The sequence below is a fragment of the Hesperophylax consimilis genome, chromosome 25 (genome assembly GCF_061612785.1).
Source record: "Hesperophylax consimilis isolate HC1 chromosome 25, BYU_Hcon_1.0, whole genome shotgun sequence".
Taxonomy (NCBI): Eukaryota; Metazoa; Arthropoda; class Insecta; order Trichoptera; family Limnephilidae; genus Hesperophylax; species Hesperophylax consimilis.
The window spans coordinates 15,600,725-15,619,906 of NC_142860.1; positions in this window are offsets into that span (position 1 = coordinate 15,600,725).

Sequence of the window (19,182 nt, forward strand, 5' to 3'; positions counted from 1 at the left end):
ATTTGAAATTAAATTATAGCTGACAAGGGTCACCAATTTGATAATTAAATGGAAATTCAACTCTGTGAAATAGAATTAAATAATTTTATTCAGTGTTATTAATATATTTAAATGTGTTTTGTAAATAATATGTTTATGCAAAAGCCATAAATCCAGTTGAGATATTTTAATTAAAATGCAAATTAACTCTGTGGAAATGTATGTAATAAATTAGATTAAGTTACTTCTAACATAATCAATTAGGATAGTAAAAATATTAAAAAACTCTTTAATGGATTGTTTCGATCTCAAGCAAACATTATTCAATTAACAACAGATGTTTTATTTACACGATATAATAATGTGTAATTGAATGATATTAAATGGATTGATATTTTCCAAGCAAATTAACGGGATTAATCAAATACTAAAAGTAAACAGAAATACACATATAAACAAGGTTAAATAATATATTGATATACAAATTGGTAAATTAATATTTGTATTGAGTATTGTTCACATATCATGTTTATTATTGTGCAATAAAGATCAGTAGGTACCTACTTTAAAAAACTGAAACATTTAATTTATTACCACTTTAAGGGTGACCATAATCTAAGCATGTAAAAATACAGGTTACACGAAAGTTTAAAAATAGTAACGTGAAATAAACATAAAAGAGTAGTTTAGTTACCTTGCATTCATTAAAAAAGCTATTAAACAGAAATTGCTAAATTAATCGTCTGCAGAATCTTTGGTGAATTGTGTAGTTATTTGTTCATTACGGGTACACTGTACTGTACATTGTACATACGCCTACTTCAATTTTATCATAACATCTTATTCTAAATAATCTTGTGATCTCAATAGAATGATAAAATAGTTTCAAAATTGTAATGTTTTAGAACTTGATTTTGAAACCTTCATAAACATTCAAAGCATTATATTAACTTTAAGTTCCAAATAATTTTTATGTTACTAAATAATTTTTATGTTTCAAAATATTTTTTATACATTGTAAACTATTTTTTATGTTTGATAATAATTTTTTTGTTGAAAAATAACTTTTATGTTACAAAAAAATTTCATGTTACAAAATAATTTTTATGACACAAAATAATTATTTCGTGGTGCCAAAATATAGGATAATATCTAAAAAAAATACCATAGAGAGTATATACTTAAACACAATTTTGAAAGTTGTATTTGTATTTAAACATTATACTTGTCTCATGTATATTTATATATAGATTTGACAAATTTGAAAGCTGAAAATATTATGAAAAAAAAACTTATAAGCATTAAAAACTGTTTATCAGTCGCAAATAGTAATTGATTATACATTAGTACCTATCTATCTCGATTTAAGTAAATGACTCCGTAAAGCAATATTTGTGTTTTATAATGAATTAGATGGGACGGAAATAACTTATGAAATTGTAAAATATATTTATGAAAATTACAAAATCATATTTTGAAATTAATTTTGCAAGTATATTTAAAAAGAAGATAAACCGTGTTTTTAACTTATATCTGCTTTTATAATAATGAACAAAAACATGGATAGTTGTAGTACCTTCTTAAAAGTTGTTTAAACAATAAAACCAGGATATTTCATTGATATTTTTTGGGACCTCTGCCAAAACAGACGGGATAGATGATAATTTCGTACGTAAACAGTAAAAAAAACACGAATATGAATAACCAAAATTTTACAGTTTCAACATTTGCTTTGTAAATTGCTTAGAATGAAAACCAATCTAGGACGAGTTGTTTCAGAGAATTTGAAAAGTTTATCAAATTTCAAGTTTCATATTCAAGTCCTGTGAAAGTTCTTTTCAAGTTCTGTTATTATTTCAGTTCTGTCAAGTAACTGGTCTTAAATGATATAATAACAAAACTTGAAGACTTTTACAGAACCCGAAAATGAACGTTAAAATTTTATGAATTATTCAAATTTTGTGAAACAACTTACCCTAAAAGATAATATATTTGCCTAGAATACCAGTTTTAAAGCAGGCACAATGATAATTGCTTTCGAATTATAATTAATTTATACGTACCTGATATTCTCATTTCTATCTTAGACTTCCAATTTTTAGATAATTTTAATGAATTTGTGAATATTACAATGAAAATGTACCCATAATATTAGTTACAGTATCAAAGCATAATAGTAATTCTATTTTTAAATTCCTGAAAAGATTGTTGACTTATTAGTAAAACATCCAAATGGAACAGAATATATTTATGTAACACAAAAAAATATATTTACAGGATATAAAATATCATGTTTATGTTGTATCAAATCATTCACATCACACATTAAAAAAGATATTTCAGGAACATTTCATAAATCTGTATTTTTTCATTAATAAAAGCCATCTCAATAATTATAGAATGCCATCAGGGAAGTCACTTTTCCGTAGTTGTTAGTATTTGTATGGAAAATACTATACAACCTTCATATCATTTCAAATGGTGATTAAAAGCTTCCTCGTTAAAGCTCGTAAATGAAAAGTTTCCGATTTTTATTATTATTATTTTTTTTCATTTTACACATACCTATTCAACATTCTTACTAAATACGCTTAAAACACATTCCCTAGAAAATAAATTACTTTTATAAAATTTAAACTAGACTGTTGTGAACTCCTGCACCTCAATGATCTATAAGTAACAAATTGAATTAGCCAGGCAAAATATATAATTCTGCAATGATTATTCCGGGTCTAACTACCACATACATGCACTTATTTATCGCCTTCATACTCTTGGAAACAAATCCCCTCAAATATCGATATATTTAATCCAAGTTTACCATTATTTAAGAACCTTATTAGATAGTATTTAACCTGAATGATGTTATATTATAATATTATTATTTAAAAACGTCGCTTAGAAGCGTTTGCCTATATTTTTATTTTGTTCTTATAGTTTCAAATAAGCCGTCTTCAATTTTTAAACTGTTTTCTATTTTTTCCCCTTTATATTTACTGTCTTTTCTTGAAATAAAATATTCTTTTTTTTATGTGTCATAATATTTTTTTTTTTACCTTAATATTAAAAAAAATATGTCGTCACTGTACAATGCATTTAATCTTGTAAAATTTTTACCATGTTAAAGCCTATCAGGGCATCTGTAATTAAAACAAAAATTCTGATTATTTGTTTATTTTTATTTTTATGCACATTTTAATGAAATACAAAGTAAATTATGAAGATTTCCTTGCATTTTCAAAATAAATCAAAAGACGTTGACCGGATAACTAATCAAAATGACAATTCAACACACCTTTAAAAAGTGTTATAAATTTATCCAAAGAGATGAAACCAAAACTAAGTTAAATAAATTACTTATGTAACTATTCAACCTAGTTTTTGTTTCATTACTTTTAAAGACTTTATAACATCTTTTAAAGATGTCTTGATTTGTCATTTTTAGAAGTTATCATGGAACAATGAAAAGACAATGTAGCACTTATAATTGGTACGTAATTAACGTTTATATATATTACTTATTAGACGTCTACCTGTATATCTACCTGTATATATATTTTTTTGAAAACAGAAAAAAAGATTTTAAATTTTTCAGTTTATTAAATACTATTTATTAAACCTGTACCTTGACCTCAAAATAAACTTGAAAACATATCTTAGTAAATTAATTGTCAACTGGTTGTTTGACTGTTTATCCTTTTCTGATAGATGTATTTATATCAGTGTGAATAGTTTACGTAAATGTTACCTCCGTGTTAGAAAATATAAAATAAAGTCATTATGTAAATAAAATTAATCACATTATGTTAACCATAGGAAAATAAAAATTCTATTTACACGTAAGTTACTCATTACTATCGAGAATATTAATTATATGGATCTAACATTAGGTTCTGGTGTTTAAATTCATGGATGAAATAATATTTATATTATGTCCACAATTGTATCAAAATAAATATTAGTGTTAAATGAAATGTAAATGTAATATATGTATATTATTATAACTATGTATGTATGCATACAAATAAATATTTAATATACAAGTATGATGGTCATAAAACGCGTTACAAATCATTTACTCTCTTTCTGAATAAAACTCTTTTCTTTCAGTTGTTCTTTATAATATTGATGTTCGGACTTCCAAGGCAATGCAGTGCCTCCTCAATGTTTACAGACGGACGAGTTCCAGGATTTACAGTTCTATTAAGAACCAGGATTGCAGGACTGAGGGGAAGCACAAACCATTCCAGAAATATTCTCATGGGTAAATTTTGCACGCCAAATTCAAATACTTGGGCGAGTTTAGTTTAATGAATTAACCTTAACACTGATGACAGAATACCAAAACAAGATATCGACAATTATCCAAATCTTGTCAGTTATAGGGTATTTTATTTATATTTTTTTTATGTTGACAAGTAAATTTTCTATAACGATTAGAAATGTGCATTTTTCTGTTTGCCGTCAAAAACAACATGTTCGTTTGTATTCGTGATTTTGACGGCGTTGACGTCACGCCGGGCGATGTTGGAAAAACCATCTTACCAGAAATTGGCGGTTTTTATGTCGTTATAATAATAATAATAATAATTCTTTATTCCAGGGTGTAGGGAGGTGAGTGCAATACCATATATCCCATAGACAGTATAAGTACATATAATATTTACATCAGAGGTATTATTTTATAAACAATAATTATTAGCCTGAAACACTCATCCACATTGAAAAATCTCCTGACAAAAGATACATGACGCCAACGGGACTTTAACGGGACTTTACAAGCAGTAATTGTTGAATGAAACACTAGTATATATTGAATTATTTCGCGGATAAGAGATAAGCCGCCATAGCTCAGTGGTCAGAGCTGTCAAAGGACACGGGTTCAAGTCCCGTTGGCGTCATGTATCTTTTATCAGATTTTTCAATGTGGATGAGTGTTTCAGGCTAATTATTATTGCTTATAAAATCATTGTTACCCTTTGTGCTACGCATAAAACATCTTGTCTTAAACATTAGTTTACCAAAAAAATAATAATAATAATCAGAGGTATATTATAAATAATGTTAAATATGACATTAAAAAAAATAAGAAAATAAAAAATAAAAAAATCTAAAACTAAAATGAGATCAAAGCAAAGAAGCACAGGAATCCATCGGATCTAAGATTGTGGGAGCAAGTATCTTTCTCCATTGGTCTTCAATGCTCGATCCTGAAGTCAGACGGGATTCTTTGATGAGAATATTTCTGGAATGGTTTATCCATCCCCTCAGTCCTGCAATCCTGGTTCTTAATAGAGCTATAAATCCTGGAACTCACCTTCTGTAAACATTGAGGAGGCACTGCAGTGCCTGGGAAGTCTGAACATCAGTCGGTATTCTTTATTGTATTGCACCCGAAGCCTTTCCATTGTTCTTTTTTGGTTGTAGTCAGTTGCAACCGTTTCAGAATGTGTGGTTTTACATAGTTTTTTTTTAAATATATCATTACTAATGAAATCATTAAAATGACATATATTTAGTACAGTAAGCATAATCAGAAAAATAAACTTTTAATTTTCCAAACATTTTTAGCGGTATTCACAAATTTTGAAAATACCCCATAACGTCGAAACCGGAGAACTTAACCAAGACGAAATGATAGCAGCTTTACGTGTTAAATTTGTAATTTGTATATCTACCTATTCAAATGTAGAGCAAAGATATCTACATACAACCCTCAGAGGATATTCTACTTCTACAAAACCAATATAAGCTTGGATTAAATAATAGGTAGTGGGACACATGGCTTAAAAGGGTAACAACAACCTACAACCTTCGGTCAGCCCACATTTGGTCCAAAGGAATTTATGATGTTCATTTGTTCGCATCGACCTACAAGGTGACCCAAGTATTTATAGATTATCAACTCATTTAGTTCTGATTGAGTGACTTTCAAAATTTTTCATAAATGCCCGAATCTTTCTGAGGCAAATAATTTTTTTAGATATTTTTAACTCCAAAGCCAAATTGATACAAAATAAAAATATAAAAAAATTATTGTCCATAATAAAAATGGCCGGTTAGTGGCTGATTTGACATCGCGTTTGGGTCCCACCAATGCGTCGTGAGTTAAATTCCTAGGTTAGCTTAGATCTCCATCACGACGCAAGCAACATGTTCCGCCTACTGTGGCGGTTGCATCATGTCATTCGTTTCCCGTTAATGAACGTCTAACAAAATTATAAATAATACATGATATTGGGTATTTTGTCACAATATTAAACATTTTATGTAAAAATGAAAAATATTTAAGAAATTATAAAATATATAATTTTATGGAAAGAAAAAAAAATCGTCTAACTGAAGTCACTTTAAAACACTTTATAACAATTTATAGGAAACGCAATAATTATTATAAACTAAAATTTATCTACCGAATGTACGCAATTGTGCGTAAATGTGTGGGTATTTACCAAAGATATTAGAAGAACTAATATCTTTGGTATTTACCATGCCAAAATATTACGTAGAATTATAACTAAAATCATTCATTTTCAAACGTACTTCTATTTTATTTAAAAATAAACATTTTAAATGCAAGAAAACGTGTGTATAGAGACATCTATGAGAAATTTCTACAATCAAAATTACAACCTCAAAACATTTCTCGCGAGGAAAATTTTCATACCATACTGGCAAGACAGATCTCCGTTTTCCCACTGTACCTACGCCATGAGAGCCACAGTGCGGTGGAAAGGTGAACTTCGAACTAAAGAAATTGGCTTGGACTTTATGTGAATAATGGCGTTGTTTTTGGTTTGGATATGTACTCAATGCTTTAAAAATACAACGCAGGTTTTCAAATAAATAACTTTTGTTCTTCGTCCCACTCACAGATGGCCTTTAAACCACCTTTTGTATTATTCAAAAATGTATAATATTGTTTGTCGCATGTCGGTAAAATAGATGATTTTGAAAAAAACCTCATTCTTTAGGAAAAATATTAAATTGTTTAATTTTGTCTGTAGCGGGCTGCGTGGATTTGAGTTTTGTAGAAATCTACAGCTTTATTTCGAGATTGTTGACGTTTTGCACACCAAAACAAGGGGAAGGTCGCTGTCTTTGTGATATTGCATAAAACTTCCTTCTTTCTTGAAGAATTGCGAAAACTGATTTATGTGCGGATCTTTTATTTACGGTTTGGTTGGAGGGTTGGGAAATAAAAATAAGGCCCCATAGTAAGCGTTCAAAGATATCTTGAAATGGTGATGTATTTAAAAGAATGTTAAGGAAATTGCACTAATATTAAAATACGACAATAATTAAGCGAAAATGGTGAAAATATTTAATGAAACACGACTCTTCTGAAATAGAGCCAAAATCTCACTAAAATGCTTAAGTTGTATTTAAAGACACACTGTGAATTTTTCATAGCTTTAATATATTAAATAAGAGAACAAAACTTGTATATAACATTTTTTAAAGCTTACTTTGCGATTTATTTTTATTCGAGGGAATTTCACATAATTTAGACATTACAAATGTATGGATATCATTTTTAAAAATAACATTTATTATTTTAGGAACTTAAAAAAATAAAGTTTTAAAGAGATCAGAATGCGGGGGCTATGGTAAATATTCGGGATCGCTAAGAAAATAGTTTTTTTTTAAAATCGTGTTTAACGTGGACAGCGATGACCAACAATTACCTCAATATATGATATCTCATTCAAATAGAGGTCAAATACAACCCAGGAAAAGATCAAGTAAACAAATTCTTCGTTATTTATTCTTACACGTTAGGTTATGCATTTTAACACTATCGCATTAATTAAAATCAAAGATGTGAAAATAAAAATGTGCCCAGGCATGGTTGTGCCGAAACCGATAGAAATATCAAACGCTTGATTTTTAGCTCAAATTTCGTTGACAGTTCGACATGACTAGGAAACCATCATGCACACACTATAAATTTTACACAGCAGCATGGACATTGATAAAATCCCTATTTCACCAAAATGTTGGAAAACGATATATTGCTAATTTTTCAATCATTCTGGGTATAAGGCTTCTTCGCCGGGCTAAAAGATATACCAATTCCTTCGGATTAGCATGGTTACATGCTGTTTGATCATGATTTGTCAGCAACATAACAGGCGAGTTTTGTTTTGTCTTGAGACTTGATAAATATTGAACATATCATAGACAAATATCGGGATACCAGTGATTATAAACATCAAAGACAAATTAATACTAGAAATGTGGTACCTTTGATAGTTGCATATTTTATATGTAACTATCTCTTGTCTTTGGACTGCGTCTTAATCACTCGACCATTGGGACCTAATTACGTTGATGGGAATAACCTTGAAAAGTTAAAGAAAAGTTGTTCCAATAAAAAATGTTAATTATTATCCTTCATAAGTGAAGTTTACAAAATATTAATTGCCATTGTTTAAACAGAATGTATTGCTGTACTTATATTTATAAATATCATGTGCTCTTATAATTTCCTGTAACATTTTCTCCTATAACGATTATTTACGCGGACAAAACCATTATCCTCGCATAGAAAACTGGCTGAATTTTATGCATTTCTCTCAGCGGCAGACAAAGGCTTTCATTACGGAGATGTTTGAAGGTTAGGTGGGAGGTGGAGGTGTTGTTGGCTCCCGGCACATACGAGAGCCTCATTAGAAGAGACAAAAGATATCTCGAGCCTTCTGTGTTCGGTATTCATTGCCCGGGGCAGATAAAGAGATGGTGGAACGCGGAAACACCCTTTCAGGTACCTAACAGATTTTTTTTTAACTGGAAGAAAAATGTTGTCTCTGTCAATTTTGTATTTTTATTTACAAACGTATTGCGTAATATTTTTACAATATATTTTGTATTTATCTTAAATATTAAGAAAAACACGTTATTGGTATTTCTTGCCGGCATTGTCCAGGTTTCTACAACTGTTTCCTTACTTCTTTTAAAAAAATTACATATTTTTATTTAGTTATTTTTCTGGTTTCTAAAACACCTCAAGGACGCTTTAAAGTAGTTAATTAATACATACATAGATTCCTACATATACATTTAAATATGTTATGTACATATAGTATATAAATTAGAGATGTTCCGACTAGTCGGCGACTAGTCGGTAAAGCCGACTATCCGGCCACTATTGTAGTCGTCGATTAGTCGGCGACTAATCGGCAAAGAGCGCCGACTATCCGGCTTCTTACGTTGTATGTATTTCTCAATAATATGAATGCGGGGAACTACATGAAATAAAAACCTTGATTATATATTATTTTTTTTATTTTATAATCAGTCTTATACATTAAAAAATGTAAAGCAATCTTTCTTTTGGTAATCAGTTTTTAAAATTACTTGCTTGTAAAGAAAACATAATTATGACATTTATTGAACAAAATTAGTGCCTATCCTAATTAACATAATATCTTCTTATCTTCAATGAACATTTATAAGTATTTCTTATTATTAAAATAAAAAGTAGATTTTTTAAATTAACAAACTCAGTTATATGTATCAAAGCAAGATTGTATGTACAAGATGCACAGTAATATATGTATATATTATATATATATATATATATATATATATATATATATATATATATATATATATATATCCAAAAATTCTAAACATGAACTGTTTGATAAAAACAAAAAAAAATGAAAAAAATGAAAAAAACATATTTCTTATAACCATACCTACATAATCTAATCAAATCAAAGTCACAACTGTGACAACCAAAAATATCATAATCTCCTTATATTTTTTATAACTTACTTATATTTTTTAACTAAGGGTAAATTATGATGTAAGAAGACTAAAGTTTCTGCTTCAAACCGTAATCGGCTTAGCCGACTAGTCGGTCTTATTACAACCGACTAATCGGCTAGTCGGCTAGTCGGCGAAAGTCATAATCGGCACATCTCTAATATAAATGTATATACTATATGTACATAATACAAATATGGTATATATACATATATACCATATTTGTAAAGTATGTAATATATAATAAAAAAAATAAACATGCATTATTTACAGATACGGAAAACATACTTACCTGGCAGATCACATCAGATAAACACACTTTTAATAGACATTTTAAGCTTGGAGGATACGATTTTGCCTACAGAGGGCACTCTATTAAAAAAAAACTGACATTACATGATTTTAAGTCTGCTATTTTACCCTCCATTACTATTGATTTTATGTTTATTTGAAGATTAGTGGTAAAATTAAAGTTGAAATTTATTTTTTCTTAATCGTTTACATTTTTTACAACGACGCGGACTGTGAAAGTGATAGATTTCTGACTTTATGGATATGACTGTTTGAATATATTTTCAGTTTATCTCTAAATGCTGTCAAGTCTGTGATCATTCTTAAATCATGGGGCAGCCCATGATTTAAGAATGTACTTCCCCACCTTTCTCTTTCTCTTCCCCACTTACCTTCAGTCTTACAACATCCCTCAATTGGGGATGCCATAGTCTCACTAGCTCCAGACGGGAGCAGTTGGGACTCTTGTGAGGTATTCACTATAAAAAAAAAGCCCATTCTCCGAAAGCACGTTCACTGAACGCAAGAAATATTAATGTTTATTTCAAATACAAACATTTTAAAAATAATATTATCGAGTCTCTAAAATAGTATTGGTATACGACAAAATCAAAAAATGATTGTGGCATATTTTATATAAATCGGGAGCATTTTGAAATTTCACCACGTCGCACAATGCATTGTCCCTTGGACAAAAATACAAAAATCGACATTCGAATTTAAGAATTTTAATTTTGCTATTGTAAAGATGATGAGTCATAACTGCCATGACATTAATCTTAATTACTTTGATGACGTCATTGGCTATTTATGCGCCCTCAACTTAGGGATTACCGACAGCGATGCGCTAATCACATTATCAGTTGCATGTTAGCATAACAATGGAATCTACTGGCACAAGTATGTGCAATGTAATTATTTTTAAATTTTTTTTTTTTTTTTTAGTTGTTCTGTATTGTGTCCTCAAAGTTGTCACCTAAATTTCAAGCCTGATGTTACTCAACTTTGAAGGCATTTTAAAAAATAACACCAAATATCACCTCGTGGTTTTAACGATTTATTAATGGGCAACTAAATAATTTTCATGTCTCAAAAAATTGGCTACGTTTGTCCGCGACTAAGGATTTTATGATTTTTTTCGCAGACGGAGGTAATTCTATCGAAAATTTCGAACTCGCAGAAGTGTTCTTCGAAAGCGAAAAATCCGAAAGACAACTGGCTGTTTTTCAGAAAATATGTTCGTTTATGAATTTTATTGACGTCGATGATGAAAATCGGGACAAGATAAGGACTTTCAGCAGACTTTTTTGTTTAAAATTCAACAATTTGCTGAATGACGTTTCACGCAATCGAGAGAAATTTCGTGCACGCAATGAGACGTGGCTAAACCAACAAATACAGTTACCATTGAGTTTAAAAGGTCTACAAGATATAACCAATCAGCCTGGACCAAGTCGTACCCGCGGAAGACCCCTCAAACCATTCGAGAAAGCTTCGCTCAAGACCAAAAAAATGCGCGTATCGGAGCTCGTGTCTGTAAGAAAATAAGACGAGCTGCAGTTTGCTGCGGATGTGGCTAGGGGTACACCAGAAAAGGATGGGACGTCTTCACTAACTCCTCATCAAGCACTAGCCCTGTATCTCGATCTAGATCTATCAGAAAGTAAATACAAAGTGTTAAGAGCTGCAGTAAATGCTGTGCACCCAAACTGCTTTCCAAGTCTTTACCAGCTTAACAAAACGAAGAATGTTCTCCTGCTATCGTTAATCACAGTCACTGAAACTTCAGCTGAAGTTAATTTACAAGAACTTCTGCAACTAACTGCACGGAGTATTATCAATTTGGCTACATTGGAGGAGGGTAGCGATAACTTAAAACTTGTATGTAAATGGGGTTTCAATGGCAGTTCGGGTCATAGCCAGTATAAACAAATATTCACGGATGCTTCAAGCACTGATGAATATTTTTTCTGATAGCATTGGTGCCATTAAATTGATTGATCTAGATTCTGGACGAGACGTTTGGGTAAATCCAAGACCATCATTGACACTCTACTGCAGACCAGTAAAGTTTATTTTCCAAAAAAAAACGCAGAGCTTGTGCGCAATGAGGAGGAGATGGATGAGAAAATCAGTAATCTGCAAGCTTGTGACCTAGCTACCGAGAGTGGTCAAAGATGTCGTGTTAACAGTGAGATAAAAATAATTTAACATAAAAAACTAATGTAAATCGTATTTTATATGTAATAACTTTATTTTTTTATGTAAAAAAATTATAAATAAAGAAATATTTCTAAGTTTACAAAAATACTAATATTAATAGTTCTACCGAGCCGAACCCTCTGATATGAAAATATCTGGAGACGGTGAATTTTTTTTCCCATTTGATATCTGGTGAGTTGACGTGTTGTTGTTCTTGTATTGTTTTGTATTTATTTTACTTATATAATGCACTTACATGATGTTGATTGACTAGATGATCATTTGTGGAAAAGTGAGTGGAAGGGTTAAGTTTTTCCTTTGGGGAAGATTTAACCCGGACAACTAAATCGGAAGTAGAAAAAAAAAAAAAAAATGAAATGTGTTAAATTATGTATAAATATGTACATTTTTAATATGCGCGAACTAACTATGATGCTAATGACTCTAAATCCGTTTTCTAAATCTTAATGATTTAGAAAACGGCTTTTTTTTTTTTTTTATTCTACGCGTAACCGGTTTTATGATTTTTGTCCTCTCCCCCATACACTTCAATGCACTGTGCGTCGTTGGGACTTGTAGGTAAACATATTTTAAAACCTTAATGATGTTATGAACCGCGTGGGGCGCCAGTGCCGACTTTTGCAGCGTCAGTGAGTAGAATCATGGGACTCTAATTATTTTAGCTCAGGTTTGGGTCGGTAAGAAATGCCTTTACACGGGGAACATTCAACAATCTAGACTCCACTTCCTTCGTCAAATGAAACTCCTATGGGAATGATTGATGAGTGTATTTTCAGTCAAAAGGTTCATAGAATAACCCAAAATGGGGACACAATGTACATCCTAAATTATTTCCTGGCTGATTGAATTGAACGATCTCTTTCTCGTATTTGCTCTGTCTGGCAGACGTGTTTAACAGACATTAAAAGAAGGCACATAATAGGGAAAAGGTTTGGTATACGCTTACATGAGTTGTGCCTGGGAATGCAGGAGTTGCGAGGCCAGCGAAGTGTTACTCCCAGTCATTGTGGAGTGGTAACCAAGGTTGTGATCATCTACACGCGCAAAAAGGGCGCGTGCTAGACTTTGGTAATGTTGTGGAACCGGGGTCCGGCGCTCAGCGTCCGAGACCGGTTTTGGAGTTGCAAACCGCACGTATTGTCGAGACCAAAGCTAGAGTTGGAGTGCGATGGCCGCCGGTCACAAAAATCGTTGGGGTTTTGGCGTTGATGCGTAATTTTTGAAATGCGTTTGAGAGATCTGCTTCGTGACAATGGTTAAATACCATTTAGCAGAGCTTTAACTGGAGTCTTTTCTGGATATTTGAGCCAATTAAGATTTACCACTAACACCTACATCTAAGAGTTATAGCTAGTGAATAAAAACTTTAGTGACTTAAAACTATTCATATATTTGTGACCTAGACCGACAGCTGAACAATATGTGTACAACCAGTAAAAGTAGTTTTTCCTCCTTCGTATAATTGGGTCCTCCGCAAGACCGGCATTAATAAATTCTACAGACTCTACCTTAACACAACGCCGCCCAACAACCGGGTGGTAACGTTGTGCTCCTGCCATTATATTTAAGCAGATAGGGACGCCGGTTTTTTATACGTGACGGTTGTTTTACCTTCGAAGGGTTTGAAAACGTTAACACTATCGGAAAATCTATAGTTTTGTGGTTAAACTACAAAAAGTATCGTTTGAAAATAATGACTATTAAAAAACTAACTAAAGTAATTAAAAAGTATTGTAAATCCTAACATTAAACAGGTTGGGTATTTATATTTTAATAATACAAAATCATCGCTTAATGAACCGTTATACTTAAATATTGGCGATGACAATAGAACTTTCGAAAAAATAGAACGATTTTCCCGACGTCAACGCCATTACCACTCAGATTTTCCAGTTGGGATGGCTTGAATCTTAAATAAATACAAAATCAATGACTTATTCTACAGTGCAGAGAGTTTAAAAATAAAAATAATCGATTTTGGGTGATTTCCTTCAGTCCAGTAAAACAAAAAGAAGAAATTTTTTTAAACTTTTTCGGGACGTTTTTTATGGAAGGTTTTACTTGATGGCATTTTGTTGTGTTTGTTATATTTGATTTGCATGTTATATTGGTAATGATGATGATGATGCTGTTCCATAAAAGACTCCTTCCATGCGAGCAGCGGTGGTCACCCTAGGGGCTGCTTATTGGTGCTCGGTTCCGGGGTGCAGGTGCAGGGTGGCTGTATGGTTGGGGAGCGTGGGATTTGGGCACGTTCACAGGTGTTGAATGGTGGTGAAGTGGTGTGGAGGGAAGCTGGAGGGGGGATATTCGGGTCCAGGATTCGAGGTCGGTCCGGTCATGGTCATGGGTTGAACCCGGATATTAGGGTCTGGTGTAAGCAGTGTAGGCGCTTGTTTAGTTGAAGGACACCGCGGCCTGGATGATCACCGGCGATGTCACTGGTTGCACGTGTCTCAGGCAGCTGGCGCGTCTGGAGTGTATATTATACCCTTAGCTGTGTAGGTATGTCTACTGTAGAGGTTGACAGGGAGTTGGCACGGTACCCCATATATATGCGGGAGGGATAATCGCCAGCGATGCACTGGTTGAGTATGTATACTGGCTGGCTGGCGGATACGCTCTCCATTGTAGAGGTTGACAGGCAGCGACTCGTGGCATGGAATTGCAAGATAACTCGTTGCTTGGACCAGTATACGAGTGTCTGCTGCAAGCAATGTGGGCGCTTGCTTAATTTGCAGAACACCTTGGCCGGGATTATTACCCGCAATATCACTGGTTGCGCAGGTCACGGGCGCGTTATATCCAGGATGAATAGGAATACTGGCTGGCTATTAGGCTGTCGACAGAAGAGTTCGACAGACAACGGCTCATCTCAGGGCTCTGTAGGGTCGGTGAAAGCAGTGTGGGTTGCTAAGTTGCTCACTGGCGCGGTGACTGCGTAGAACACCGCAGTCAGGGTAATCGACATCGAAACCTCGGTGAGCGACAGCAAGCTCAGAGAACCGCTCATTATTACCAATTATCCCACCAAATAAGATATCCCCTAAATAAATTCACCAACAAACGCTGGCATGAATACCTATATATAGTCCCTCGAAAATGACAGAGTACCGTACTGGAAGCTTGCCAAAAATCTCAGAAGTCCAAATACAAAAATATCTCCCCTTCAAGCCTCAAACGGAGTAGTGTTATCTACTCCAGATAAGGCAAAAGCCTTTGCAGACAGTCTTGAAACATAATTATTACATGCAGAGTGGAAATGCTCCTGCATTGAATTTATCAGGTAAAAAAAAAGAAAAATTCAATGATAAGAATCTTATGTCGTGCAAATAAAATAAAAATCTTTGTGAAATTATGATGTATTAATAATAACTCGTAATTTCTTGGATATTGCTGACTACTTGTGCGCACGTAATCTGATTAAATCCCACGCCATGGTCTACCATCTTTACGAAGATGTATTCAGGATAACAATAAATGGTTAGTAGAAGAGAAGACTTGTTATTTAACGGGTAATTCAACAACAATGTCACCGGCCTAATCCCTATCTTTAAAAAGTGCAGCGTAGTGCGCAGCAGGGTTTAAGCTCCTCTCGTCTTCCTGCCTTCACTCCTGAGGAAGTGGAGTGTTTTAAAGAGACCTCGGACTTCTTCGGACTAAACTACTACTCCAGCTCGTGATATATTGCAATAGCGAATCTCGAAGGTGAACAGCTCATAAAAAAGCACCCATCTGTTTCACATACTCAAAGTGTCTTCGAAATCCTCGCTTAAATGAAGGAACACAGTTACAGAGATAAAAATCTGACTATTCACAACAATTCTGAGAATACATCTTTATCTCAGACAGAATCAATAAATAGCCACATAGCACCTATTAATTATTATTACAACAAACCTTAGCTTAAAAATCTATAGATTGGGTAGAAGAAACGGTGACAAACAAAGAGGAATAAAAGTTGAATTTCCGGAAACGAAATGGCCAAAAATACTACTACTAATAAGTAAAAACCATTAATTGAAAAAAAATATCCGTATTTACCAGGGCTATCATTTCTACAGCTGCAACAGTAAATTGACATTAGTACTAAGACATTAGTACTATAAATCATTTTTGAACATTATAGAAATTTAAATGGGTGGGGATAAATAAAATCATATAAATAAGTCGTCGCCGTGTGGACATATCCACAGTTTGATAATGGCCTCAAAAGTTGAAACAGCTGTCACATTAATAGAAACCCAAGGTGAAGACTTGTGGGTGAAAATATCGCATAGAAATGTCATCATTTATATATGTGTTGTATATTTTCCTCCAAATACAACATCTGAACAATATCAATTATTTTACGACAAAACTATAAGTGAAAGTGTAAAGTTACAATCAAAAAATATTATTATTTTCGGTGATTTTAACTTTCCCTCAGGGAAAAACCCAATTGACGTTTTCGATTACTTTTGTTCTTTTTATAATTTAACACAATTCAACACTGTTTATAACATAAATGCACACATGTTAGACCTAGTATTAAGTAATGTAAATTCTAAAAATGCTGTTATCTGCCGCCATGACTCCCCATTAGTCAGAGAGGATATTCATCACCCTTCACTTTCATTCACATTCGATTACACAACTCAATCACATATACAAACAGACACATTGCCTCCAGACATAAACATGGGTTGGATTTTCCACGAAAGCTCAGATAACACACTTAAGAATGCCTTAGAACAACATCACTGGAATCATTACGATTGCCTTGACGTAAATCTAGCTGTCGAAATGTTTTATGAACAGCTCAATAATATTTTCAACATTTGTTTTAAGAAAAGATCTACACGTATGCTCAAAGATGTTAGACAATATCCGAAATGGTTTAATGGGGAAATCATTCACCTCGTACGAGAAAAAACTAAAATGCACTATCTTTGGAAAAAAACAAAATCCGAACATGCCTTAGCTAACTTTAAAACTTTGCGAAAATCAATCAAACGGTTAATTGGTCAGGCCTACACTGACTTTACACGTGAGGCCGAGAACAGTATAATAACAGACCCAACTCGATTTTGGTCTTACACTAACGATAAACGCCGCGGCTGTGACAAACTTAACCACATGGACTACAAAGACAATAAATATGATGGATCGTCTGAGATCGCCGCAGGTTTCGCACACTATTTTCAATCAGTATTTAGCGACAATATCCCCAAACTTGACATATCCTCTATAGCTTCATTGTCATTTAACTCTTTACCTGTACAAATTCATGAAATTAACGATGACGATATTATTACAGCTTTCCATAAACTAAAACCTAAATACTCCGTCGGCCCAGACTGTATTCCACCTATAATCCTCAAAAGATATGCAAGTTATTTTGTTCAACCTCTAAAACATATTTTTAACCTATCACTTCGCAAAAATATCTTTCCGGAAATGTGGAAACTAACGAAAGTAACGCCTATACATAAAAAAGGAAAAAAGTCAGAAATAGATAATTACAGACCAGTAGCTGTGTTGTCAGCACCCGCAAAACTTTTAGAAACCATAATTTATTCACAGATATATAACCAAACAAAACACGCACTCACCGAAAATCAGCACGGATTTCGTCCCACACTGTCACCTTCAACGAATCTTATGAATCTCATTACCTATATTAATAATTCATTTGAAAATTTTGTACCTGTTGATGTGATTTATACAGACTTCGAGAAAGCATTTGATAAAGTCGACCATGATATTTTATTAAAAAAATTAAGTGACATCGGATTCTCTCAGAATTTCCTCGCTTTTATGGCTAGCTACTTACGCAATCGTCGTCAGTATGTCAGTTACGGACATCATATATCTCACGAATACAAAACTAACTCCGGGATTCCCCAGGGATCGAATCTAGGACCCCTTCTCTTTCTCTTATTCATCAATGACATTGGCAACACTATAAACCACTCAAAATATCTCCTTTTTGCTGACGATATAAAACTTTTCAAAGCAATCAAAAGTTACATCGATTCCATTCTTCTGCAGAACGATCTTGATTCTCTTGTCAAATGGTCGGAACTGAACAACTTACCCTTCAGTATTCAGAAATGCAGTGTCGTTACATTTACAAGGTCCAAAGATACATTCCTGTTCCCCTACCACATTAATAAACATGAATTAACACGTAAAAATGAGATTCGAGACCTTGGCGTAATTTTTGAAGCAAATCTCTCTTTCAAATCCCATATATCTGATATTGTCTCCCGTGCCAACAAAATGCTTGGATTTGTTCTTCGTAATTCAAGATCATTTACCAACGGAATCGCAATCCGAAGAACGTATGAAGCACTTGTTCGCAGTATCTTGGAATATAGCTCCATTATTTGGGCCCCTTCTGGGCAAAACCATATTCTCGAAATAGAAAAAGTACAAAAGAGATTCATGCGTTACCTATATATGAGGGAATATATGTACTACCCTTTCCTGTATCCATCCTTATTCTTAGCAGGAATGCTCGATCTTAATACATTAGAAGCCCGCCGAAAAATATTTTTTTAAGATAATCTCTGGAACTATACATAATCCATCTATTTTGAAAGAGATTAACTTATATGTCCCAGACAAGTATACTCGTGGAAGGTCCCATACCCTTTTTTATGCTCCAAAAGCGAGGACTTCTGCCTATCAGAACGCCCCAGTCAACAGAGCGACTGAACTGCTCAACGAGTCTGCATTGACCATCGACATTTTTAACGTAACCTACAGGCAGTTTAACAATTATCTTTTGACGTATGTCACAAAGTAGTGAAACTGACCTTTTTATGTGTTTTGCTATACTTTTTGTCTAATTTGTAATCTTCTCCATAATGTATTGGTGAATAACCGTTTTACGGAGAACATGAAAAATAAAAAAATGAAAAAACTGTT